We start from the raw sequence: 11507 nt of genomic DNA on the forward strand, positions 1-11507 counted from the left end.
TGAATTACTAATGTAAAAGTGTTACTTCGTCTAAAGAGTCAGTACATCAAGAATACAAACCTAACCTATGAGTATGGAAAGACTAAACCAAGATGACATTTTAGCTTTCGAAAGAAAGATAAAAATTATGTTAACCTATCCTAACCATATTTAACTGGGTGACACGATAGTCATTCTATTACCTAATCTTCGTTTGTCTAATCGTCGCTTCCATAGTTTTGAAGCAAAGATTGTAGTCCACTAGTATTTGTTCTCTTGTCTTCCTCTTCCTTTTGTTCTGGTTCTACATAACTTTTAAAATCTGATTTCTTGATGTGAATGACAGAAATTCTTACAAAGAATTAAGTTTCCCACCATTGTGTTTTTCTACAAATAACCAACATATGGTTAACAGTGTTGCATGGGTGAATTTCGATGCATTTATCTAGTCGATAAACACGTTAAAAGCACATACCTTGTTTGCCATACTCATCCAAAGTAGCTTTTGTCAGAGAGTCGGTTAGTTTGCTTGGATGATCTTCAGACATCTTTTGCTTCTGCACACATATACATACAACACGAACACACATTCAAACAGTTGTTTTGTACAAGATTTGATGCTTGATGAATAAAAAATCACATACGGAAAAGATGATAAAATTTGTAAATTTAGAAAAACTTCACCTATAAATTTCTCAGAAAATTTTATGAACTTCACATGTATAATATATTTCTTCCATATTTCAAGTCTAAAAAGTTCACACTAAAAGAAAATAAAAACAAAAAACTTCCTTTGAATTTTTTTTCTGAGCAATAATTTATTTTAAGAGAGACAAATATTAAATGGTAAAAGGAAAAAAATACAAAGATCAAGAAACATGCAACAAAGTCTGCCAATATCCATCTGTAAATATACGAAACCCCCATGACCTTCAGATAAAAAAGACCAACAGCAGAACACCACAAAGAAGCTAGAAATATGTAATTCCAAATTCTAGATTATCATATTTTTTTTCCCACATAGACACAAGGGAGTGTTTCACTAGTATTTTAACTGCAACTTCATTTTCTGACTGCCTAAAAAAAACCAAGAAATAAATGTACTCAAGCAGCCATTATGATCCTGTAGACACTGCTACAATTTTTTGTTTATTTCCTTAAAAAAAAAAAAGGGCTTCTTTTTTCCAACAATATTTACCATTCCCCAGGTCATTTGTGCCCCTGCTATTAAAATCGAAAGCTTTACATAAAAAGAAAATTTCATTGATCCTGCCCGTCATACAAAATTATGAATGAATAGTAAAATCAAACTGAGAGACAGCTGGTCTAGAGAAAGTGAACTGAGAAATGACTCAGAATAGTGATTACTGAAAATGAGAGGAATCATAGTTCAAGAGCAATATGAGGTTGAAGGTTAAGTCTTGAATTTCAATAGTTAAGAACAGAGTGTGATGAAAACATAATTGAGTTGGTGTATAATGATGATGATAATTTCCATGGAAAACAAGACAACAAAAAAATACAATACTGCAAGCACACACATACCTTCATATTATAACTTGTTTCACCATGTCCATGTGAAAGCTGATCTATTTGCTCTTCAGCTTCAATATCTTCATCACGAATTCTTTTGACATAACCTCCTGAATTCTGGTAAATATAGTATACAGCAAAAACCATATAGGATTAATAAAAATAAAAAATAAAAGTAACTAGAAGCAGGAGAACTAGAATTACAGGATAATAATATTTTAGAATATAATCAACTGTTACAGATTTTTAAGAAATCAACCTTTACATAATCTCATAAATTAAGATGATTGATTCCTAATTATTAGGTGTCTTTATTGTAATTGATTATATTCAATAGTATAAATATATATTATGTGATCTGCATTAGACACACAATACATTCAGAACATATACAATTCTATATAATACTTACATGGAAGACAACTGATTTTATTATTGCTTCATCTTCTTCTTCTAGCCTCTTCTCCTGAAATCATTATAAATGAACTTGAATTATTGAGGAAGATGATAATTAAAGAATGCTTCAAAATTACGTATCATGTTTATGTCATAGCCAAATATTAGAATTAGAAATAATAGACAATCAATGTTTAGACGGGTTATCTTGCAATAGTATAAGTTCAAGGTAAGCAATTAAAGGGGATCCATTGGCGTTGCAACAAATGTTGTCGCAAGAAAACTAGGATTTAGGTTCCAAAAGCAGTGATAACATTGCAAGAATATACCGAACAGCAAATCAAAAAATTGGTTTTGCGAGCATCAAATCAGAAAGATGACACAACTCATGACAGACTCCAAATATACTTTCATTCTTTTTGTCACTTTACATAACTATTTTTGTTCCATTTTTTATCTCACTTTAGAAAAATAGTGAGGCAATAATATTTTTGTTTTTTAACAAGTGAAAGAGAAAATAATAGGATACTACAATACTGAGTATTTCAATGGAGGGAAATTTAGTAATATACAGTTATTATTTCTTATAGTCAAGGATATTTATGACTGTCTTGATGATTATGCATTTCAAGAACCATAACTGACAAATAAAAAAATGGACTATGGAGAGGACTACGGTGAGAGTGATCATTTTATAATCAGCTTACTGCCTAAATTTTCTACCTTTACAAATACTTTATTATATCAAGGGATGGCTACCAATATATTACATTTCAAACCAAACTTAAAATTTTCAAATTGTGTATATTCCTTTCGTGAGCAATAATAATTAACTCTTGCTTCAAAAACAGGAAATTTCTTGTACAAACTACAGAGCAAATAATTATGACAAGTTTTCTCATACCTTATCAGCTGTTGTGCGCTGCAGAGCCTCCAGCATTTCATCAACAGAAACAGTTGCATGCCTAGACTGAAATGAAAGAGTCATGTTAGCAATTACTTACCACAAATGTAATTATTAATTAAAAAATGGTGTGAAATGTCATTCTTTTACAGCAAAATGAAGCACATTCCACAATTGTAATGCATGCATCCCTATTGAATCATTTATGAAGAGGCTTCAAATTTAATTCATCATTATATATTCAGTCACAACAATGATTACCTTCATTGACTTCATCTCATCCAATGCAGCTAGGATGTCCATCTCCCTTTTAGAATCTAAGGTTCTATTTTCCAATGATTTCATAGCATCTCCCATCTCTTCAGCATCCCTCTTCTGCTTCATTTTATCAGCTTCTTCATCTTCTGCACGCCAAGGTTCAAAATTTCTGGTTGCACCAGATTCAACAATATAATCTGAATTTTGTGGATCCGTCTTCATGGTAACTTCAGCTGAACATTTGGTGCATTTAAAATAAAACCTGAATATTTGAATTCCAAGATACGTCTGCACAAAAAATCCAATGTCAATGTCATCATATATTATTGAGCTTAAATCACACATGAGGCAAGAAGCAGATATGAACCTCTTTGATTCCTACTAAATTATTAAACAACAACACACAATCAAAGGAATCCAATACAAAATCCAAAAGGATAAACATCACCGGCATCTCCTTTTGAATGTACCAAAAAAAAATAACTAAAGATTGAAAACAATAGGGAACTTGTATTTAAAATATCAAACCTCGCCAATGACATCTTCCTTCCTAGAATTGAACTTGGTGCCTTTGTAGATGTAATTGCCACAAGTATTACATCGAATACTCATGGGAAGCATCATGCGAACCTTGATTTGTTGGTTCTGAGGCCTTCTTGCTCTGGGAAGCTTGGAGGGATCAAAGTCCGGTGGGTAATACTTGTTCAAAACCTTTCTCTCTCCCATCTTACTGAAAACGAAAGAAAAATGGAAGGAAGACCAGGTGATGGAACGCTACCCAAGGGCGATGGCGAAGCACAGGGATGGCAGGGCTAGGTGAGGCACGGTGGCGGCCGCCTAGGCACGGCGAGAACGCGACGACGGAGAAAATCACGGATAGGTGTAAAGGAGAAGAAACGCGAGAATGGATATACGTGTTTGTAATTCGAGTCCTTCTAGTAGAATCTTAGTGTCGTAGAACTTCATATTTATAGTCTTTAAAATATAAGAGATAAAAGATAATAATAATAATAAAAAATATTAAAAGATATCAAAATATCCAAAAAGATATTAAAACATATTTATAAATATAAATAAAATAAATAAATTGAATTATTTACATAACTAAATTTAATTATTTAAAATATTCTTTAATTATATGACTAAGGGTATTCGATTTGGGTTTCTGGATTTTCAATTTGAGATTTTTGAGATTTTAATTTAGTATTTTGAAATTTTGAATAATTTATTCATTAATTATACTTAATATTAATAATATTAATATTATAATCAATTCTTAAAGTAATATTAATTCGTCCACTTATGTTCCAAAGCATGATATTTACATAAATAATATATATTAATATGGAAATATATTGCACTGTATTACTTAATGGCATGCCATAATATCATTAATTATGAATTCAATAATTTAATTAGTTAGTAAAATTAATATCACCAAAGTATTGTGAAGAATGGTGTCATTTTAGTTACTTAAAATATAAATTGGTGCCAATTTAAGTTTAAGATGACGAAAATTATTATTTAATCATTGAATATCATCAACTTATAAGTTGTATGTTTAAATACCAAATTAATACTAGATTATATCTTCTGGGAAGCAATCTAATACTAAATTATAAAGTATAGAAACTAAATCAAAATTGGCATATTAGGCTTTTATATTTGGTGTATATAAAATTATTCTTTGCAAGAAAATAAGTTGATGATAGCAGTTTGCAGCCTTTCAAAAACAAAAGATAGAATTTATCTATTAAATTAAAGTATTAAATGGAATCATTTTAACATGTATGGGTTTGATTAATGGAATTAAAAGCTGAAATAGAATTAAAAATAAAACTAATCTCAAATTAGATTATGTGTTTTATTAGTTTTTCTTTTTCTTTCTTTCTCCACTTCCATACTTTTTTTCTCTCTGTAACAAACTTATGTAAATGACCAATGTGCTTTTATCATAATATATTCATAATATATCAGATTTCGTAATTTAAAATATTAAATTGCATAACTGATAAAAGTACTTTGTTGGAAAAGTGAATTTACCAATATTACATTTCTTTAATATTTTTTTAAAATAATATTAAAAATTGTTAGCTTTTAGAAATATTAATCATTCATATTTATCTTACTTATTCTCCCGGTGAAATATATTTCATAAGAATAGAAGATGTTTGATACATTTCTTTTCTTTTTCTTGTATCCTTATTTTTTTTCTAAAATACCTATCAGTTCGTTTTGTAATGATGAAAGCCAAAAAAAATAAAAAATTAAAGTATATATTTTGGTTGAAGCTAATTATTTATAATAATAATAATATATAAAGAGGATTCTTTTTTGTCACTTTTATAATACTAATTATATCCTTTATAATATAATTATATATTAATTTTTTTTTATTTATCAACATAATAATAATAATAATAATAATATATAAAGAGGATTATTTTTTGTGTCCACATTTCATAATACCAATTATATCCTTTATAATATAATTATGTATTAATTTTTTTTATTTATAATATAACTTTTGTTTATTTATCAACAAATTATATTAAGCACTCTTTATATATTAACTTAATAACATTACTAATATAATATCATTTATTTTTAATATAATTTTGTTTATTTATCAACAAATTATGTATTAAATACCCTTTATATATTAACTTAATAATATTACTAATCTATCTTATCTTAATAATAAAGGTCTTAATAATTAGGGGATTCATCTTTTTGTGTACACTTTTCATTTTCAAATTTTACCCTTAATTATTATTTTAAAAATTAATTATTTTATAATTAGTTTATCTTTAACCGCTTTTTTTAAATCTTTTTTATTTTGACCGTTATTCTAAAAATATTTTTTTAACAGTTATTTTATTTAACAACTATTTTAAAATTTATTATATATGTTTTAAAAATAAATATTACTGATCTTATATATAATATATAATAATAAAGGGATTCATCTTTTTGTGTCCACTTTTCATTTTCCAATTTTACCCTTAATTATTATTTTAAAAATTAATTATTTTATAATTAGTTTATCTTTAACCATTTTTTTAAATCTTTTTTATTTTGACCGTTATTATAAAAATCTTTTTTTAACAGTTATTTTATTTAACAACTATTTTATTTATTATATATGTTTTAAAAATAAATATTATTGATCTTATAAAAATTAAAAAATGCGGATACACAGGCGCGACAGCGCTTGTGTGTTCGCTAGTAATAATATAATAAATAAAGAGGATTCCTTCTTGTGTCCACGTTTCATAATACCAATCCTTTATAATATAATTATATATTAATTTTTTTATTTATAATATAATTTTTGTTTATTTATCAACAAATTATCTATTAAGCACTCTTTATATATTAATTTAATAACATTACTAATATAATATCATTTATTTTTAATATTATTTTTGTTTATTATTTAACAAATTATGTATTAAATATCCTTTATATATTAACTTAATAATATTACTAATATAATATTATTTATTTTTAAAAAAATAGATACTGACGCGATAGCACCTGGTGCCTATGTGTAACACTGGTGTACTACAATGCCGATCAAAAAAATTATGTACTACAACATATGACTTATGTGAATCGATTTGCAAAATCAAATTGATTAAAACTTATGGTTGTAATTTAAGTTTTATATATATATATATATATATATATATATATATATATATATATATATATTTGCAAATAACTTATGTGTCCAATAACATTTATTTAATTTTACTGACTTAAAATTGTAAAAAAATATTATTTGATACGTGTTGATGTAAATATTCTTATGTTTTTTGTTCCTTAACTTTCAGTGAATTTTGGAATTAGTCAATTTCGAAACTTTAGACCAATTTAGTCATTCATCTTTTAAAATACGTGAATTCAGTCTTTTTAATCAAATTCTGTTGGGTTTATTTGATGTTTTGTTCGCATTTTAGGATTGTATTATGTGGAGGCATTGCATCTAGGGATAGTTCTTGATTTGTAGATCAAGCTCCTTAGTCTTTAGGGTCTTGAATTATATAGATGTTCTTGTAATTCTTATAACTCTACTGATTTGGTGGAATCCTCCTAAGCTCGGGTTTCTTAGAAGAAGACTGGACGTAGATTCATCTTGAATCGAACTAGTATAAAAATTGTTGTGTTGTTTTGCTTCTTTCATCTTTTATGTCTTTCCTAATTGATTGAATCAGTCAATTAAATACAGAATTGGAAAACTGGTTAATGGGGTTATAAAGATTAAAGATAGTATTCAAGGTTCCCTTAAATTCAGTGAAAGATTAAATAACCAATTCACCCCTCTTCTTGGTTGGGTTATATTAGACACATCAATTTTAACAATTTTAACCCATCACCATCCCTCTTTCACACTTATAAAAAGGTGGTCTAGTGCTCTCTAAAAACACACAATTTAACTCGTCTTTCTCTCTTGGTTTCTTTTGTTCTCTTCTCCCTTCATAAATGTCTTCTTTAATCCTAGGTTATTCATATTTTAAAGAGCAGCTTATCTTGCTAGTTTCTATTATCCTCGGGATATATCTGAGATGTCCCTGTTGTACCTTGGGAGTTTGCACATACATTGTGGATAAATCCTTAAGGGCGGTGTTTCAACACGTCTGAAGACTTTACCTATTCATGTTCTCATCATATTTTTACTACAAAATTTACATTTGTCATTTTATTTTTCAACCATGTTTATACCATCACTTAGGTCAAACTAAAAATCTCTTCTGGCTCTGGTACACCATTCCTAAAGACAATATTGTTCCTATGATTCCATAAAGTCCACACTATAGCAATCCACACCCCCTTCCATAACATATTATCTTTGAGGTTTAACTCCAAAAGATGAAAATGCTTAAAATGTGCGTGAATTTGGTTATAGCTTACCCCTAAGTTGCCAGTCCATTTATTACACATATTCCATATTTTGGTAGCCACTTTACAGGTAAACAAAAGATGATTTATGGTCTCGTCCTATTCACCGCACATAACACAATTAACATTGTTTAAAAAGACCCCTCTATGTCTTAAGTTAATCATTGTCGACACTCCATTTAGAATAGTCTGCCATACAAAGAACTTTGCAGATGGTATAACCTTTACTCTCCAAAAGCCCTAAAGAATTGCTTTTTTTTTATCTAAAGGGTATGAACCTTGCAACAATTTATATGTTGACTTAACAATGTATATCATATCTTTCCCATTATTCCACATCCACATATCACTTATTCCTCTAACAAGAGTTTTGCTATCAATTTCTTCCAAGAATGTTTCAATTTGAGGTATCTCCCATTCAAACCAATGTCTTCTCCAAGACAAAATACATTCCTATCTATCATTGTCCCATTTACCACATTCGCTTTGTTTTGTCTTTGTTATATGTGTTGGCATATAACCTAGGATGAGCCTACTTAATGGATCTACCCCTCGTGCATTTGTCTTCCCAAAACAAAATCCTACTTTCCACCTCAAATTCTCTTCGAACCATTTTTTGTCATCACTAGATCCACAAATATTTCTTAAATATTTCCACCGTCTTGATTCTTTTTGAACAGTCTTTTTATCATCTAGACTTTTCCAAGATCCATATATAGACTCTAAGACATCTTCCCATAGACCCTTTTATCAATACCTAATCTCCACTTTCACTTAGCCAAGAAAGCTTCGTTGAATAGTTTTATATTTTTGATACCTAGACTACCTTCCCCCTTTGGTTTACATAAAGTTTCCCACTTCACCTATTCTATTTTCCTCCCTTTTGCGCCCCAACCCCATGAGAATGTTCTTTGTATTCTCATTATATCTTTGCTAACTATGATCAACATTTTGAATGAACATATATAATACAATGGTATAGATGTCAAAACCGATATAAGTAAGCATACTCTCCCAGCAAAAGGTAAGAACATTCCTTTCCACTTAGTTAATTTTATATTTATTTTATTCATTATAGGCTCCTAAAATTGCTTCCTTCTAGGATTTCCCCCCACACATACACCTAGATACTTAAATAGGACATTCATTAATCCACAATTAAGTATATTAGAGCTTCTTAACAATTCATCTTCCTCAACCCCCACACCTCTTAGCTTACTCTTATGGAAATTAATCTTAAGTCCTGATACAAGTTCAAAGCATCTGAGGATACTTTTAATAACCACTAGTTGATTAGAACTTGACTTGCAAAAGAACAAAGCATCATCTGCAAATTGCAGCATATTAACATTAAGGTTGTTTCTCACTAACCTTATGCCTTCAAGCAAATTCATCTTATCGGCTTGTCTAACTAAGCCTGTCAATCCTTCTACGACTAAGAGGAATAAGAGAGGTGTTAATGGGTCCCCTTGCCTTAGTCCTCTTGTTGGAATGAACTCTTGAGTTGGGCTACCATTCACAAGGATAGAAATTGTGGATGACTCAAGGCATGCCTTTATCCAACTAACCTATTTAGTTCCAAACCCCAATGTACCCAACATATAGTATAAGAAATCCCAACTAATTGAGTCATATGCCTTTTCAAAATCCAACTTTACTATCAAGCATTGCTTCCTGTTGTTGCATGCTTCCTCAATTACTTCATTAGCCACAATAACACTATCCAATAAACCACTGCCCTCAAATAAAAACGGATTGATTTTTGTCAATTATACTAGGCAAAACAAGCTTAAGTCTATTAGATATGGTTTTAGCTGTTATTATATATAAGTAGCCCACCAAGGAAATAGGTCTATATTCATGCAAACAAATAGGGTTATCTGTTTTTGGAATCAAGGATGTGAAAGAAGTATTGCACCCTTTTGGTATGAAGTTATTTACATGAAAATCAGTTATAGCTTGTTCAACATCCCTTTTAACAATTTTCCAATGCGTTTTAATAAATCAAGATTAAACCCATTTGGTTCAGGACTCTTAGAGCCATCATATTGCCATATAGCTGCTCTGATTTCATCCTCTGTAATCACCCTAGTTAGCTTTCATGCTCTTTGTTTAAAGTAATCCTTTACAATCACTTTCACCATGTCTGGTTTCTCACACCATTGCTCTAGGATATCCATGCCTTTGATCTCATTTTTCTTTCTTCTCCAATTCACTATAGAGTGAAAATACTTAGAATTAGTATTGTATTTTCCTATCCATTTAGCTCTTGAATTTTGTTTCCAGATTGCTTCTTGCCTATGACTCATTGCACTGAGTTCACTGAAGAGCTCCCTTCTCTCTACTCTTTGGTCATCCTCTAAAGTGCTTTTATTATCCAACTTGTCTAACTCTCGTATTTTATTGATAATGTTCTGCTTTTGTAGATTAACATATTCAAACACATCACTATTCCATAACTTGAAATCCTTTTTCAATTTCTTGAGTTTCTCTTTTAGTTTAGATAGACCATCACCATACACATTATAGGTTTCCCACTTTGTTTCCACATACTTTCTAAAGCCACTAACATTATGCCATGCATCTAGACTTCTAAAAGGTTTGGGCCCCCATTCAATTTGTTCATGATTAAGTACTAATGCATAATGGCCATATATCACCCTATCTAAAATGTGTTGTTTACTTCCTGGCCACTGTTCTAACCACTCATTTGTTACTAAGATTCTATCAAGGCGACTTTTTGTAGTTCTGTTAGGTTTGTACTAAGTGTACTTTCTCCCTACTACTGGTATGTCATTGACACTAGTCTTATCTATGAAATTATTAAACTTGCAAATCTCTTTCCCACTGGTCACACACATACTAATACCTTTCCTCTCCTCAAGTTTTCTTATAGAGTTAAGATCACTCAACAAACACTACGTCTTGAAACTATTTTTTTATTTTATAAGATCTATCTCTTTCCACATTTCCTCTTGTTTTACTCAAAAGACATGGTGAGTAAATGTTCATAACTACACTAGGTATATTATCCTTGCTCCATGTGCCCGACATTGCTAGAAACCCATTGCCTTTAATAAACCTATCACACTTAAAATACTTTTTTTGCCACATTGTTTGGATCCCCCTGCATTATTCTCGGCCTCATTATATACCCACTCAATATTTGTGTCCCCTCAAATTGCGAAACAAATCTTAGTAGTGATTAAATATGCCTTTTTTTCTTGTAGGCAAACCATACTTATCCCCTCTTTATTTATAACCTCCTTTAAGTAGGGTGACAATTAGGGTTTGGCCAATCGGGCGGCCCGCGGAAAAAACGCGGACGGGCCAGGGGTAGTGAGCCCGCAAGCCCGCATAGGCCCGACTCACATAGGCCCACGGCCCGTGCGGGCTGGTCCGCAAGCCAGCATAAAATTAAAAAAAAAATTACACTTGTGTATATTAAATACTTCTTTTATGGACTCATGCATTAATGTTTCAAATTCTTGTATAACTGGAAAAGACAAGTATTATGTAATTTTTAATGTGC

The 11507-nt window shown here is 30.0% G+C and overlaps 1 pseudogene; it reads right to left on the bottom strand.

The window, feature by feature from the left end:
* On the bottom strand, nt 1–4012 carry LOC114166459 (annotated as a pseudogene).
* Between the last annotated feature and the right edge of the window lie 7495 nt (nt 4013–11507).

Source organism: Vigna unguiculata, chromosome 10 (assembly GCF_004118075.2).
Source record: "Vigna unguiculata cultivar IT97K-499-35 chromosome 10, ASM411807v1, whole genome shotgun sequence".
Taxonomy (NCBI): Eukaryota; Viridiplantae; Streptophyta; class Magnoliopsida; order Fabales; family Fabaceae; genus Vigna; species Vigna unguiculata.